The sequence below is a fragment of the Pithys albifrons genome, chromosome 3, assembly GCF_047495875.1.
Source record: "Pithys albifrons albifrons isolate INPA30051 chromosome 3, PitAlb_v1, whole genome shotgun sequence".
NCBI lineage: Eukaryota > Metazoa > Chordata > Aves > Passeriformes > Thamnophilidae > Pithys > Pithys albifrons.
The window spans coordinates 101,696,143-101,705,514 of record NC_092460.1 but is presented as its reverse complement, the minus strand read 5'-3'; the positions used below and the strand labels follow the sequence as shown (position 1 = coordinate 101,705,514).

The 9,372-nt window shown below is 58.8% G+C and overlaps 2 long non-coding RNA genes across 2 annotated transcripts; one reads left to right on the top strand and one right to left on the bottom strand.

Annotated features, from left to right (window-relative positions):
• Positions 1-285: 285 nt before the first annotated feature.
• On the bottom strand, positions 286-1,780 carry LOC139669632 (uncharacterized). Its single transcript, XR_011697288.1, has 3 exons — positions 1,669-1,780; positions 888-985; positions 286-677 (listed from the first exon to the last, which is right to left on the bottom strand). It is a non-coding gene; the product is annotated as an uncharacterized lncRNA (long non-coding RNA).
• Positions 1,781-6,969: 5,189 nt separating this feature from the next.
• On the top strand, positions 6,970-7,864 carry LOC139669631 (uncharacterized). The gene is made up of 3 exons (XR_011697287.1): positions 6,970-7,174; positions 7,327-7,391; positions 7,558-7,864. It is a non-coding gene; the product is annotated as an uncharacterized lncRNA (long non-coding RNA).
• The last annotated feature ends 1,508 nt before the right edge of the window (positions 7,865-9,372 follow it).

The following is a 9,372-nucleotide window of genomic DNA, read 5'->3' as shown; positions in this document are numbered from 1 at the left end:
CCATTGGAAGAACCCTGTAATTCTTGCTCCTCTACAGGAGGCATCAAGCAGATTTTAAAGGATTAATAACAGACCTTGTGTGATCTGTGTAGAGATAACATCACGAATTTCATCAGCATGGCCATCTGCCTGGGGATGATTTCAACAATGTGTCACAGCTTTGACAGAGGAACGTAAACCCTTCCTCATAACTTTATTCCCATGAAGGCCAAAATGACACAAAAGCATGGAATGTTTCCCAGCATGCACACAAACTGCAGAGAGCAGTGGTCAGAATGGCTGTGCTGTGTGGCAGGGCAAGTGTGTTGCTATTAGCTGGAGATTAAATGGAGACACTTTCAGACAAGTAACGACATCACACACACCAGGAAAGGAGGAGAACTACACAAGTCCTTTAGTTCCATTCCCTCAGTTTTCATGGAGTGTCACCTGCTGTGGCCACTGCCCTTTATGTCCCCTTGACTCCAGAGCATTTGGAGCAAGTCCCTGGAGCCACCAGAGTCCCACCCATGTACAGGATGCCTGATCTGTGCAACTGCACACTCTGAACCACTCGTGTCACACTGGAGCTTTTCAGAGCAAGGAACTTACTTTTGATAAGTTTTGTTGGTTTGGAACTTGGAAGTCTTTGGAATAGCAGAATGAAGACCTGTTTCCTGTACCAGTCAACTGATTCACTGGAAATTTAAAAGAACAGTTATTCAGTTCACAGTGGGCTTTGACTGGTGCTGTCACTTTACAGAAAACACAGATAAAGTTGTTCCCATCTCTTTAACTGATAAATGTGACATTTTTGCTCCTGAAGTGTTAACCTTTGGCATGACTGCACACTGCAGAACCAAAGCCCACAGAAGTCAGTTTTGAATGCAATTTGAGCTCATACTCACGGGGGCATATGCTCCATGATGCTGTTTAGCAGGTCAAAGCCTTGGGGATCACTGGCTTTCAAGGCAATCAGCTTCTGGAATCCCCCCAACACTCCAGGCTGCAAGGAAAGCAAACATGAAGCTCTAGGCAACTGTTCTTCCTAAGTGGCCCAGCAGAAAGTTGGCTCTGACCATCGAAGACACGCACCAGTGCAAAAGCATCCCTAACCTAAACCAGGATTCTGATCCTGCAGTGCAGGACAAGGAAGACACGTTGTGGCTCCTTCTCACTCACTCACTCACTCACTCACTCACTCACTCACAAGACACGTTGTGGCTCCTTCTCACTCACTCACTCCCTCACTCACTCACTCACTCCACTCACTCCCTCACTCACTCCCTCACTCACTCACTCATTCACTCCCTCACTCCCTCACTCACTCCACTCACTCCACTCACTCCACTCACTCCACTCACTCACTCACTCCACTCACTCATTCAGTCCCTCACTCACTCACTCACTCTCCTCAAGCCTGTTCTGAACACAAGCCTTGAGAGTTCTGCTGGTCCGCATGTTCCACAGGAAGCAAACAAGGCAAGAAAATTCTGGGAAACTGCCACTTGCCAAAACCAAGTGCAGGAATTTTCCATCTCGGCTGACAAAAGCACAGGAGCCCAGGATTCACCTCACCCCCAGGACGGGAAAGCACCCACCGAGCTGCACGCAGAGTATTTGTCCGTGCATGGAGCGCCACTGAGGCCCAGCCCAGCCCAGCCCCTGCCCCGCGGCCCCGGCACTCACGATCTTGGCGGCGGCGCTGCGGGCGATGGTGCCGGCGCCGCGCTCCAGGAACGCCTCTGGAGCAGCCGCACCGGCGGCGGGATGTTCCCCGCGCGCTCCCGCGGCACCGGCTGCGGCAAGTGCGGGAAAACAGCGCCATGAACGAACACGGGATGTGGCATCGAGCAGGAGAGACAGCACTGGCGACAGCGCTTCGTACTCCGCGCCTGCGCAGTAGCGACTGCGCTCTATACTCCGCGCGTGCGCAGAAGCGACGGCGCTCTGTACTCCGCGCGTGCGCAGTAGCGACGAAGCACCGTACTCCGCGCGTGCGCAGTAGCGACTGCGCGCTGTACTCCGCGCGTGCGCAGTAGCGACGAAGCTCCGTACTCCGCGCGTGCGCAGTAGCGACGAGGCTCCGTACTTCGCGCATGCGCAGTAGCGACAGCGCTCTGTACTCCGCGCGTGCGCAGTAGCGACTGCGCTCTGTACTCCGCGCGTGCGCAGTAGTGACAAAGTTCCGTACTCCGCGCGTGCGCAGTAGCGACGGCGCTCTGTACTCCGCGCGTGCGCAGTAGCGACCGAGCTCCCTCTGCCCAAACGCCGGTTCGAATCCCGCCCTCGGCCGCCCCCTCTCCCTCGCCTACGCCGCCTGGCGGACACGGCCGGGAACTGCAGCGCACTCCAGCACCCTGCGTGGTGCCCCGCGTGTCGCCGCGGAGGGGGCAGCAGCCCTGGAGGGCTCTGCTGGTCCCGCCATGGTCTGAGGGGCGGCACCAGCCGGACTGGGACAGCCAGGGTGGGTCTGTCACGGCCGCGCCGCTTCTCTCGCACGTACGTTCCGCCTCCTGGCACGGGACCCTGCCTCCCCCCCCCCCCCGTCACGTATTTCCCGCCTCTCCAGCAGGGGCTTTTCCCGCCCCTCCCCTCAGCTGCGCTGCCCCGCCCACCGTGAGGGGCTCAAGGAAAGGAGAGGCGAGGCGCCATTTTACGCCGATGCGGGGGGCACGGGGCGCAGAGCGGTCGTGTCGGAGAGCAGTGAGGTGTCTGTGGCGTTACTGAGGGGAGAGGTCAGCTATGGCACAGCCTCAAAGCGATGTAAAGCCAAGGGAACCGTGGGGGCAGAGCTGGGACATGTTTTGAGGGGAAAAGGCGAGGTAAAGTGTTAAGAGTCGTCCCCGGTGAGTGCGTGAGGGAGCCGCGGATTCCCGCCCCCACCCCTCCCGCCGCTCGGGGCAGGGGCGGGGGGCAGAGGCGGGTCCCGCCCGCCGCTCCGGGAGGCACAGGCGGGTCCCCGCCGCTCCGGGAGGGAGAAGGGGTGTCCCCCACGCTCCTGGGGGGCTGTGAGGGCTACACGGACAGCGACAGGTGCCGTGAGGGCGGTGGGGGAGTGCTCGGCCGTGCCGTAGCTGTGCCCTTTCCCCGCCGCTCCCCTCAGCCCTGAGGCAGGGCAGGCGAAAGGTGCTTTGAAAAACTCCGATAAAAGCTTGTAGAGTCGCCCTGGGGCTAATTTTGGGTTTTAGAGACTAGGGAGTGTTGGACTACAGCATCAGAGCGCAGCAGGGTGTTTCGTGACAATTCTGAGGGAAAAGCAAAAAAAGAGGGTGCCTATGGGGGACAAAATAAACATTTTTCAGAGCAATCTGGCATAACTATTAGGGACAGAATAAACATCTTGGAGGGATATAAGCGTGGGGCCATCCTATTTAAAGACAAAATCAGAAGTACTTCAGGGAAGACATTGGTAGCATTTTCATAGCAGGCATCTGCACGTTGGCAAGACAATTTAGGTAGGAGAAAGAATGGACATTTAAGCAGGCTGTGCTAAACTAGCATTCTGGATGTGTGCAGTTCTTTTAGTTGTAGAAACTAAACTTGCTGATGGGGTGAAGGAGACAGATTTTTCTGAAAAAAAAATTCACCATCCTAGGGAATGACTCCATAAATTAGGAATACTGTTTTACCTTCTTTCCAATCATGGAGTCAAAGTTTAACAAAGGATCTTGGACGTAATTTTCCTGTAAGAAGAGAAAAAGAATGGTAATAAGTACTTCATGCCGAGTCCAGCCACAGATTTTTCAAGCAGGAAACGGGTTAGAAGGCTGAAAAGGGAGGAAAACAAAAGAAAAGAGGATGAATCACATTAAAATTTTGGTGTGGGTTCAGGAGACAATATATAATGAAAACAAGTACTGCTCCAAGACTTAAGTCCTTGTACAGGAGTAGAGGTTAATAGAGAGACCTCAGGGCTAACCCTCTTCTCTTTATCTTGCAGAAGCTGTCGAGAAACAGATGGAGATGGACATCGAGGAAAGAGTGCAGAGGAGGATCAGCAGCATCGAGGTCAAGAGGGAGCACAAGACAGGCCTTCTGGGCAAACAACTGTCCCTGCCGTCATCGGGACAGACACACATGTTGAAGTGCAGCAGGAACCTTCAGGGTGCCCCGCTGGCTTTCATTGGGCGACCCCCCCGTAAACATGGCTGGGTCTTTCCTTTGGTGTTTTTGGCCTTTTGCCACGGTTCTCCTTTGGCTGCCCAGGGAGAGCGGGAAACACTGTAAGGAGAGTGAGAGAGCCCTTCTCCACATCCCAGGGGCAAATGGAGGTATCCTGACTGCAGGCCACCGTGTCAGCGGAGCAGGGCTTCTTTGTTTCCCTTGGTGCCTTAGTGCCTGGTGGCGGCTGCTGGCCACGGTGACCCCCCTGTAGCCTGGGCATGTCACAGCCTGTGTTCGTTGTCCAGCCTTGAAGCCGCCCTGCGTAGTCAGGGGCTTGAGGTGTCTGGGCAGGCCAGGGCAAGTCTGAGGCCGTGTTCTCCCGCTGCTGGGCGTCAGGAATGGCTCGCCGCAGGTTGCTGCTCAGAGCTTGCTCCCTCTCCTGGGACGTTGCCCCTTTGTGTCTCTGTCTTGTCTTTGTCGGTGTGAGTGAGAGCGAGCGTGTCCCTTGGTCCCCCTAGAAAAGCAGGTAGCGTAGCTTAGGCTTCCCAGGAGGGAAAGAGGGGCTCTGTGTAGGAAGCTGTGGGGTGCCATCCGTACTGCACAGCAGCAGGTGGCCGCCTTAGACATGGCCTGGCTTGTGCAGAGGCCACGAGGGCCTGGCAATGTGGAGGGGCTTAACAGCTGCCAACGAGCAGAGGACATGACATGGCCCAGCTACAAAGCGTCACAGTGGACGACAGGCGCCAGCAGCCACAAAAGGTGGCAAGGCAATAAAGAAAGCCGTGCCCTGTTTTCAGGGTGGGCTGGGGTTGAGAGAGCTCCATTTTCCCATCGGGGGTGAAGAACGGGATTCTCACCCTCCTTCCTGGGTTGCCCTCTCTCTTCAAGCAGCCAACGAAGCACCGTTAGGGGGGAGGGTGTCTGGGTTCCCCCGAGGCGGAGAGAAGGAGCCTCCGCGGGCCTGTGGGCCCAGGGCCGCCCGTAAGTCGGGGCCAGTGCCCTGGAGTCCCGGGCACTTTGCAGACTAGCAGCGTCTCGAGCCCTCTGTAGTCAGAGGTGCAGCCTCGTTGGCCAGTGCTTTGTATGCCCAGCTTCCTTTGCCCAGAGGGCCTGGCTCCCAGCAGCAGACGGGGCATCGCCGTGACCACTCAAGGTGAGGTTTGGAGAGGTTTGTGGCAATGGGGAGCTCTGTGGGTGGGTTTGGAGTGACTTGGAGGTCTCCCTCTGGAGATGTAGGGTCCCGGTTTACTTCCTACGGAGGAGCTGGTGTTTCTCACACCTGCCTGTGTCCTCCTTCCTTTGCAGAAACCATGGGAGAAGAGAGCGGAGGCATCGTGCGGACGGCAGTGCTGACGTGGGAAAACGCGGAGGTGACACCAGTGGAAGTTGGAGCGTTGTGTGGAGCCGTGGGGGGGTGTGGTGGGAGTGGGCAGGTGATGGTGGCTTGGGGAGCTCGCTCTGGGTGCCCGTTTCACTGACTTGAAGGAGTTGGAGCTTCTCGGACTCAACTGTGTTATTCTCTTTGCTTGACGGAAGCCATCCGAGAAGAAAGCAGAGCCAGGAGCGTGGGACGGCGAGGCAAAAGAGTTCAGAAGAGGATCAGCAGCGTCGAGGTCAAGAGGGAGCACAAGAAAGGCCTTCTGGGCAAATGAACCTCTTTGCCATCACGGGGTCAGGCATACACGTAGGAGTGCGGAGGGCATCTTCAGGGTGCCCCCGCTGGCTTTGCGCTGGGTGACCCCCCCTGTAAACAGGGCTGGGTCTTTCCTTTGGTAGTGTTGGCCTTTTGCCACGGTTCTCCTTTGGCTGCCCAGAAAGAGGGGGACAACCCTGTAAGGAAGAGGGAGAGTCCCCTTGGCCACACCCAATAGGAGAATGCAGGTCTCCCGACCACAGCCCACCCTGTAAACGGGGCAGGGCTTTTTTTTTTGCCTTGGCTCCTTTGTGCCTGCTGACGGCTGCTGGCCACTGTGACCCCCTGTAGCTGGGCCGCGTCACAGCCGCTGTTCTTTGGCCAGCCGTGAAGCCCTTGAGCGTAGTCAGGCCCTTGAGGCCTCTGTGCAGGCCAGGGCGAGTCTGAGGCCGTTGTCTCCTGCTTGTGGGCGGTAGGGATGGCTCGCCGCAGGTTGCTGCTCAGAGCTTGCTCCCTCTCCTGGGACGCTGCCCCTTTGTGTCTCTGTCTTGTCTTTGTCGGTGTGAGTGAGAGAGCGAGCGTGTCCCTTGGTCCCCCTAGAAAAGCAGGTAGCATAGCTTAGGCTTCCCAGGAGGGAAAGAGGGGCTGTGTGCAACAACCGGGGCGTGCCCTGAAAACCCACAAACGGAGACACGGCCCAGCCTCGGCCCTTCTTTCCGAGGAGGCAGCAAAGCCTCTCGGTGACCCGCCTGTAGCCAGGGCCTGGGTCTGTGCCAGTGCTGCTGGTGACGTGCCAGCATGTGCCCGCCCTGTCTTCAGGGCTGGGGCCCTGTCCTCGCGACCTTAGGCCGTGGAGGGCATTGTTGGGGGTGCCGAGCCTAGAAGGGGCAGCCTTGTAAGCGGGGCTTTGTACGACCCCAGTGCTCGGCGGGCGGTTGGAGGGAGCCCCTGTAATCAGGTGGGTATTCCTGGCCCTGGCCGTTGCGAGGTCCAGGGCTGGGAGGTGTGCAGCTCCCTGTCCGTGGAGGAAGGCCCCCAGGCCTTAGGCCGTTAGCTGTTTTTCCTGGTACTGGAATCTTATTGCTATTAGTGCAGGGGGAAGCCGAGTCCTGTGGCTCCCTGGGTGTGCACCCGCCCATAATCTGGGTCCGGGTCTGGGAGCCTCGGTGCTCCCTCAGCTGGCAGGCTGTGCGGGGCGACCGCCCCGTTAGCGGGGAGCGGGTCTGGGTGCCCTCGAGGCGGAGAGAAGGAGCCTCCGCAGGCCTTTGGGCCCAGGGCCGCCCGTAAGTCGGGGCCAGTGCCCTGGAGTCCCGGGCACTTTGCAGACTAGCAGCGTCTCGAGCCCTCTGTAGTCAGAGGTGCAGCCTCGTTGGCCAGTGCTTTGTATGCCCAGCTTCCTTTGCCCAGAGGGCCTGGCTCCCAGCAGCAGACGGGGCGTCGCCGTGACCACTCAAGGTGAGGTTTGGAGAGGTTTGTGTCAGTGGGGGGCTCTGTGGGTGGGTTTGGAGTGACTTGGAGGTCTCCCTCTGGGGATGTAGGGTCCCGGTTTACTTCCTACAGAGGAGCTGGTGTTTCTCACACCTGCCTGTGTCCTCCTTCCTTTGCAGAAACCATGGGAGAAGAGAGCGGCGGCATCCTGCGGACGGCAGTGCTGACGTGGGAAAACGCGGAGGTGACACCAGTGGAAGTTGGAGCGTTGTGTGGAGCCGTGGGGGGGTGTGGTGGGAGTGGGCAGGTGATGGTGGCTTGGGGAGCTCGCTCTGGGTGCCCGTTTCACTGACTTGAAGGAGTTGGAGCTTCTCGGACTCAACTGTGTTATTCTCTTTGCTTGACGGAAGCCATCCGAGAAGAAAGCAGAGCCAGGAGCGTGGGACGGCGAGGCAAAAGAGTTCAGAAGAGGATCAGCAGCGTCGAGGTCAAGAGGGAGCACAAGAAAGGCCTTCTGGGCAAATGAACCTCTTTGCCATCACGGGGTCAGGCATACACGTAGGAGTGCGGAGGGCATCTTCAGGGTGCCCCCGCTGGCTTTGCGCTGGGTGACCCCCCCTGTAAACAGGGCTGGGTCTTTCCTTTGGTAGTGTTGGCCTTTTGCCACGGTTCTCCTTTGGCTGCCCAGAAAGAGGGGGACAACCCTGTAAGGAAGAGGGAGAGTCCCCTTGGCCACACCCAATAGGAGAATGCAGGTCTCCCGACCCCAGCCCACCCTGTAAACGGGGCAGGGCTTTTTTTTTTGCCTTGGCTCCTTTGTGCCTGCTGATGGCTGCTGGCCACTGTGACCCCCTGTAGCTGGGCCGCGTCACAGCCGCTGTTCTTTGGCCAGCCGTGAAGCCCTTGAGCGTAGTCAGGCCCTTGAGGCCTCTGTGCAGGCCAGGGCGAGTCTGAGGCCGTTGTCTCCTGCTTGTGGGCGGTAGGGATGGCTCGCCGCAGGTTGCTGCTCAGAGCTTGCTCCCTCTCCTGGGACGTTGCCCCTTTGTGTCTCTGTCTTGTCTTTGTCGGTGTGAGTGAGAGAGCGAGCGTGTCCCTTGGTCCCCCTAGAAAAGCAGGTAGCGTAGCTTAGGCTTCCCAGGAGGGAAAGAGGGGCTGTGTGCAACAACCGGGGCGTGCCCTCAAAACCCACAAACGGAGACACGGCCCAGCCTCGGCCCTTCTTTCCGAGGAGGCAGCAAAGCCTCTCGGTGACCCGCCTGTAGCCAGGGCCTGGGTCTGTGCCAGTGCTGCTGGTGACGTGCCAGCATGTGCCCGCCCTGTCTTCAGGGCTGGGGCCCTGTCCTCGCGACCTTAGGCCGTGGAGGGCATTGTTGGGGGTGCCGAGCCTAGAAGGGGCAGCCTTGTAAGCGGGGCTTTGTACGACCCCAGTGCTCGGCAGGCGGTTGGAGGGAGCCCCTGTAATCAGGTGGGTATTCCTGGCCCTGGCCGTTCCGAGGTCCAGGGCCGGGAGGTGTGCAGCTCCCTGTCCGTGGAGGAAGGCCCCCAGGCCTTAGGCCGTTAGCTGTTTTTCCTGGTACTGGAATCTTATTGCTATTAGTGCAGGGGGAAGCCGAGTCCTGTGGCTCCCTGGGTGTGCACCCGCCCGTAATCGGGGTCCGGGTCTGGGAGCCTCGGTGCTCCCTCAGCTGGCAGGCTGTGCGGGGCGACCGCCCCGTTAGCGGGGAGCGGGTCTGGGTGCCCTCGAGGCGGAGAGAAGGAGCCTCCGCAGGCCTGTGGGCCCAGGGCCGCCCGTAAGTCGGGGCCAGTGCCCTGGAGTCCCGGGCACTTTGCAGACTAGCAGCGTCTCGAGCCCTCTGTAGTCAGAGGTGCAGCCTCGTTGGCCAGTGCTTTGTATGCCCAGCTTCCTTTGCCCAGAGGGCCTGGCTCCCAGCAGCAGACGGGGCATCGCCGTGACCACTCAAGGTGAGGTTTGGAGAGGTTTGTGGCAATGGGGAGCTCTGTGGGTGGGTTTGGAGTGACTTGGAGGTCTCCCTCTGGAGATGTAGGGTCCCGGTTTACTTCCTACGGAGGAGCTGGTGTTTCTCACACCTGCCTGTGTCCTCCTTCCTTTGCAGAAACCATGGGAGAAGAGAGCGGAGGCATCGTGCGGACGGCAGTGCTGACGTGGGAAAACGCGGAGGTGACACCAGTGGAAGTTGGAGCGTTGTGTGGAGCCGTGGGGGGGT